We start from the raw sequence: 7,567 nt of genomic DNA, 5'->3' as shown, positions 1-7,567 counted from the left end.
GTGTTTCTTAAAAGTCACATGCTCGTCGTCTATTTATTTATAAAGATCATGCCAAAAAGAAAGAAGGGTTAGCTTCACATACCTTTGGCGCTTAATTCGTGACTTGATACGTATACGTTGTTCAAAGTATCTCAACCTATATTAAGATGTCAAGACTATGGTTAAGCTACGGATAGGCATAAAACATATTTAAACGTTAGTAGCTTATTTCTAGACAATTGGGCAGCACTTTCCCTATATCGCTCAATTTCCTCACATTTAAGCCAACTATACAACAACAAACATAGCATCAACCAAAGCACGTCTAAGTTATCGTATCAAGAACTAGTCGAAACAAGATCTGAGGATACTCCGAAACTGTTACACCCCAGAAAATTTCGTGTTACTAAGGCTACAGACGGCTTAATGTGAGCTCGAGGAGGAGCAAATATTACAAGTTTAAAGAATGAAATTCTACTGTAGTAGCATGAGCATGATATTTGGAATTCGTACAATATGATTGGAATGATACGTTAAAAGATATATAGCCCTCGTAACCGTAAGCTGAGGTGGGGCCCACATGATGGGATTTTTATAAAGGACATATGGAGACTTATATGGAAAATATATGTGAAGTTAAACACAACTCAAGAAGGACCCTTGAGCCAAATCCAAGTGTAAGCCCTCCAAAAATATGTTTTTAAGTTACGTTTTCGGGTGATCTGACATTGGGAGACCATAACCCCATCATTATTTGGGAATTTGGGAAAACTCCTAAAATAAAAGTTGTAGATAATTGAATTAGTTTTCCAACCATAGGTCGTGGGAATTTATTCGATATCGGAATCAAGAGATATGACTGTTTTACTGAACAAAGGCATTGGCCACAAGTAGAGAGCCTAACACGTGGTGGACACGTGGCAGGAGCACTCCACCGCCCTTTGTCACTATAAGTAGACTCCAAACAATTCATAAATAGCATGATAATGTGATATAAATTTCAGCAAGCTTATGGAAGGTTAGAGAGAGAGGGAGGAGAGGTTAGAGAGAGAAAGTGAGAGTTTGATCAAGTTCGAGGCCCCAAATCCCGAGGCCCGTGAAGAGTGAATTGAAGAACTGTTATATCCCATATTTTCATACATTGGGACGTTTTAAACTAAACGCGACAAGTTAAAGACAAGACTATTTTAAGATACGAAGTAGAGACTTTAACTTCCGGTTTCGTTTCAAGTCACAAGTTACCTACAAATTTCGTTTGGTATAGAAGCATTAATGGATAATTGGGATTAAATTAACCATGATTAGATTATTAAGTGGGATTGGAAAACTAAATCAGTCCATTAAAAATAGCCATAGTTGGCCGTGTAGTTTAGTGGGATGGTTAAAGAATATTTGACCCAAATATTGAGTGGGACACTTGTCCAACCCTTGCAACTCATATATAAGGCAAAATTATGATTCATTATCAACTAACTAGCTCATTTCAACATTTACAAAGTGTAGAAAATATAGTGATAGAGAGAGAGGCTCTCGGCTACAAGCTGGCCAAGAACACCCTCCTCCAAGTTGATCCAAAAAAATCAGTTTTCAAGAAATTCAACTCCCTTATAGGTGCATAATAACGTGTAGCATTTATTGGGGTAGCAAGAACAAGTGTTAAAATTCTAGAAGTGAAAGTGAAGGGCTAGCCGATTGAAGTGTTGAGTTACAAGGTAAGAATTGATCCCTTCTCATGTGTTTTGTGGTGAATTGAATGTTTATGATGTTGCATGTTGGTATTGGACTGTTTTTCTTGAAGTTGAAGTGGGTCGTGTGTTGTAGACCTAAATGGAATCATGCTTAATCTTCTTGCACATGTATTGGGAATGAATTGAATATGTTGTAGTGTGGATAAATAGATGAAAATCATGAAGTTGTTGTAGTTGTGTTGAAGCCGTGTAGGGGGCTGTTTTAGAGGAATTTATGAACTGTTTTGTGCCATGTTTTGATTGTTGATGTTATGGACATTGTGGTGTATTGTATGCATTATGAATATGTGAATTGAGGTGTTAAAGAAATGAATCATGTTAAAGGGGGAAAACAGTCCAAACCGTGGACTATTTTAATGTTAGGAGTGAATTAGTGTATGTTGAATGTTGATTATTGTTATGAACGTATAGTGAAAGTGATGTTTAATGATTCAAGTTGAAATTGAAATGGTTTGTGGGCTGTTGTAAGAGTTAATATGATGCTAAAACAGTTCCAATAATCGTATAAGTAATGTTGTAAACGTGTTGTTGTCGTTGTAGTTGAAGTTGGAAAATTGCGAAGCGAAAATGGTAATGTTGTGTGTGCTGTTTGGCCGTGGATAAGAGCCTGTTTTAAATGATGTACGGACTGTCCAATGTTCCCTTAAGTCATGTTTAAACAAGTTCGGATTGATACATGAAAGAATGACTAACAATATTAGCTTGTAGTACTAGTTGGTTTGAATGCGAACGAAACGTCGTCTAAATGTTGGAAAGGGATTGTTAACGTTAAAATACATATTGAATTCCCTCGTAGACTAATTGTAGGTCTTGATATCTTGATATAGGATAAGTACTATTGGGCAGCAAGTACAAGTTATAATACGACTAAACGCTAAAGGTATGTAAAGCCTATTCCTTCTTTCTTTTGGCGTGTCCTAGACGTAAGTAAGAAATGATATGAACCTTGGGGTAAATTCTACTCTCTAGTTCCTAGCACGACTTATGATTCTATTCATTCCGTAATGTTATGGTCACGAGCCTACTATATGATTGCCTAATGAATGATGTATAGAAGTTCCTACTCTTAAAGAATTGCATAATTAGAGGCATACTTGACTATCAAAAGTTACGCCATGTCAAATTGATACATGTACATGAAATCTGAAACGTTCCTTGCTATAACTAGTAATGAGATTTAAAAAGAACTGAATATGATTATTATCCTGACACTTTAGAGCTGGTTAGTTACTTATCTATTGAGTCTCAAAAGATGATTGCATGTATGTGGTTGCTTATTATTCTGCTCGTGCTTACCGCTATATCCTTCACTGAGTCCCGAGCCAGGACACGTTTTCGTGCGCATATTTACAATATTACTCACCGAGCCCCTCACTAGAGGGCCGGGACACGTTATATATATATGATGATATGATGATATGATGACATGATAATATGGAGATGGCGGCCAGGAGGGCATATATTCCTTATTACCGAGTCCCTCACTAGAGGGCCGGGACACGTATATGTTTATGTTATGATGCTATGATTATAATTAACGAGTCCCTCACTAAAGGGTCGGGACACGTTATATATGTTATATACAAAATGATTATTCAGCCTTGGTTACAGAACTCTATATTGATATTGATATGAGAACGATAGAGATGAAATATGTTCAAAGGCAAGTTTTATGAAATTCTGTTTGTTGCATTGGGTCCTACACACCTTGTCTCAGTATGAGTCTATTACTATATTTCATGCTTTACATACTCAGTACATATTCCGTACTGACCCCCTTTTCTTCGGGGGGCTGCGTTCATGCCCGCATGTACAGACGCTTGTTTCGGAGATCCGCCAGCCTAGGATATCTATTCAGCTACTTTGAAGTGCTCCTTTGTTCTGGAGCCTAGCTTGTGGTATAACTCCCTTTTGTTGTATATGGATGTGTTTATTTGGGGTACGGCGGGGCCCTGTCCCGTCATATGATACTGTCATTACTCTTAGAGGTCTGTGGACACATGTGTGGGTCTGTATATAGTTGATGTTGCGTTGTATGAATACGACTTATGTTTGGGGCGTACCCATTCGTAATGACAGCCTTGTCGGCTTGCATATATATATATATGTTTGGTATGTTGCGTGTAGTGGCAGCCTTGTCGGCTTGCGTAGATATATATATGTTGTCGTTGAAGATCGTAACTCCTCAAGAGACAGGTGCCTAAGACATACGGAATTGTGACAGCTTTAAAATAACGTCCTTCCTTTTATACAAATAAGTTCATAATATGCTGGTTATAAAAGATTATAGTTAACAGGGGATATGAGTGTCCAACTCGGGCACTAGTCACGGCCTACGGGGTTGGGTCGTGACAAAAGTGGTATCAGAGCGGTTCAATCCTCGGAGTGTCTACAGACCGTGTCGAGTAAAGTCTTGTTTATCGAAGTGTTGTGCACCACATTTATAAACAGGAAGCTACAGGACATTTAGGGTGTCATCTTTCTTTCTCATTCTAGATCGTCCGATAGAGCTGTATTATCAGGATAATCTTTCCCTAACAGATTGTTATGTTTACAACGATGCCTCCAAAGAAGGCGACAGCCACCCAGAAGGGCAAGTCGGTAGTTGGAGAGACCAGTCAGACTCGCAGGGTTACTAGGGCTTATTCCCAATATGTGCCTGAGATTAGGCTTCAGTCAGCGAGCTCCGCTACACCACCATTATTAGAGGAGCCTAGGGCAGCAGCAGTTGCAGGTTAGGAGACAGATTTACCACCAGCTCCTGAGCTTCCAGCACCTGAGCCTCCAGCTCCCCAGCCAGGGGCAGAGGATAGGGCTATGCGTGACGCAGTACAGTTATTGACCAGGTTGGTATCGGGACAGGCTCGCAGACGCGGGTTAGGGGGTGATTATGCGGACCGACACGATAGTTTTAGGGTCCGTGATTTATTGACTTGTAACCCCCAGCATTTTATGGGTCGAAGCCCGCAGAGGATCCACAGGAGTTTATTCGACAGATGCTGCGTACGTTGCGGCTGACTAAAGCTTCCGAGACTGAGTCGGTTGAATTGGCTTCATATCGGTTGTGTGACGTAGCGATTAATTGGTATGAGTCCTGGGAGTTGTCTAGGGGTGAGGATGCTCCACCAGCAGTATGGGATGAGTTCGTGGAGGCTTTTCTGGGTCACCTTCTGCCTCCGGAGATGAGGCGAGCCAGAGTTAACAGATTTCTACACCTGAGGCAGAATGGTTGAAGTGTTCGAGATTATAGCCTCGAGTTTGATTCACTAGCTAGGTACGCACCCACTATTGTAGCTGACATGGCAGATAGGGTGCATCGTCACGTAATGGGGCTGGATAATTACTTGATTGATTGTTGTATGGAAATGGCTTCTCAACCGGGTATGGATGTCGTTCGAGTGCAGGCATATGCACAGGGGGTTGAGGAACGACAGAGATGGCATCGATTTGATAGGGAGCGGGACAGGGGTCAGCGTAAGAGAGTTAGATCAGCTGGGTACTTTTCTGGTGACTTTTGGGGCAGGCAGCCCCAACAGCAGTATTGTAGATATCCTTCCCAGCCGGCACGGAGTGCGCCTCCACAATTTACTGGTAGGAGGTTTGATAGCACGGGGTATTCGGGAGCTGGTCAAAGCTCCATGTCTTCAGGTTCCCAGATGCACAGGAATACAGGCCAGATGAGACCACCTATACCTCTGTGTCCTCGATGTGGCAGACGCCATCCAGGGGAATGCCGTTTCATTACTGGTGCTTGTTTCTCTTGCGGCCGTCAGGGCCATACTATGAGGGAGTGTCGATTTGGGGGTGGTGCAGGTGGCGTAGCTCAGCCTACGGGATCAGTTGTTGGTTCTTCCTCTTCAGTGGCTATGCGCCCTATGGGGTAAGGTATTCCGACACCAGTAGGCCGCCGCAGAGGCCGTGGAGGGGCTTCCAGTTCTGGCGGTCCTTCAAACCGCATATATGCTTTAGCCAGCGGACAGGATCAGGAGGCGTCACCAAATGTGGTCACAGGTATACTATCGATTTTTTCCCGAGACGTATATGCATTGATAGACCCAGGCTCCACATTATCATATATTTCCCCTTTTGTTGCTAGTAAAATTGGGATAAAATCTGAATCTATAAAACCATTCAAGGTAGATACGCCACTAGGGGATTTTGTTTTAGCAAGACTAGTGTATAAAGACTATTCGGTGGTCATATGTAATCGCTGCACCAAGGCAGATTTGATAGAACTAGACATGACTGAGTTAGATGTTATTATGGGGATGGACTGGTTGGCTTCTTGTTATGCTAATGTTGACTGCAGAGGCAAAGTAGTTCAATTTCAGTTCCCAGGGGAACCAATTATAGAATGGAGGGGGAATACAGCATCGCCGAGAGGTAAGTTTATTTCATACCTCAAGGCAAGGAAAATGGTTAGGAAGGGCTATATTTACCATCTGGTTCGCGTGCATGACTTGAAAGCAGAAGTACCGACTCTTCAGTCAGTCCCAGTGGTTAATGAATTTCCAGATGTATTCCCAGATGAACTTCCAGGCCTTCGTCCTGAGCGTGAGATAGAGTTCACTATAGATGTATTGCCAGATACTCAGCCCACATCTATTCCTCCTTACAGAATGGCACCTGCAGAATTGAAAGAATTGAAGGAGCAACTGAGAGACCTATTAGAGAAGGGCTTCATTAGGCCCAGTACATCACCTTGGGGTGCACCGGTATTATTTGTAAGAAAGAAGGATGGGTCGCTGCGGATGTGTATTGATTATAGGCAGCTGAACAAAGTAACAATAAAGAATAGATATCCCCTCCCCAGGATTGATGATCTATTTGACCAGTTGTAGGGTGCTAAATGTTTTTCAAAGATAGACTTGCGGTAGGGTTACCACCAGGTGCGGGTAAAGGAAGCAGACATTCTGAAGACTGCATTCAGGACCCGATACGGACATTACGAGTTTAAAGTGATGTCTTTTGGGTTGACCAATGCTCCAGCCGTGTTTATGGACTTAATGAACAGAGTGTTTAAGCCATTTCTTGACTTGTTCATGATTGTATTTATTGATGATATTCTGGTCTATTCCTCATCGGAAGAAGAGCATGCAGATCACTTGAGGGCAGTACTCAGGATACTCCAGCACCAGAAGTTATATGCTAAGTTCTCTAAGTGTGAATTTTGGTTGACTTCAGTAGCGTTTCTGGGGCATATTATTGGAGCAGACGGTATTCGGGTAGACTCGCAGAAGATTGAGGCAGTGACGACTTGGCCTAGACCTACGACGCCTACTGAGGTACGTAGTTTTCTGGGGCTAGCAGGATATTACCGGAGATTTGTAGAAAAGTTTGCTTCGATTTCCGTGCCTTTAACAAGGTTAACACAGAAAGCAGCTAAATTCCAATGGACCGATGCTTGTGAACGGAGCTTCCAGTTGCTGAAGGAAAAGTTAACCACAGCTCCAGTTCTAACCCTTCCTGAGGGGCCAGATGGCTATGTTATTTGTTGTGACGCTTCAGGTGTTGGGCTAGGTTGTGCATTAATGCAGCATGGCAGAGTTATAGCCTATGCCTCCCGGCAACTCAGAAAGCACGAAAGAAATTATCCTACCCATGATTTGGAGTTAGCAGCGGTGATTCATGCTTTAAAGATATGAAGACATTATCTATATGGCGTACATGTTGATATTTATACAGATCATAAGAGTCTCCAGTATATCTTTAAGCAGAAGGAGCTGAATTTGCGGCAAAGGAGGTGGCTAGAGTTGCTGAAAGATTATGATGTCGATATTCTATATCACCCAGGAAAGTCTAACGTTGTGGCAGATGCACTCAGCCGTAAATCTATGGGC

Source organism: Lycium barbarum, chromosome 12 (assembly GCF_019175385.1).
Source record: "Lycium barbarum isolate Lr01 chromosome 12, ASM1917538v2, whole genome shotgun sequence".
Lineage (NCBI taxonomy): Eukaryota > Viridiplantae > Streptophyta > Magnoliopsida > Solanales > Solanaceae > Lycium > Lycium barbarum.
This window is presented reverse-complemented; position numbering follows the sequence as displayed.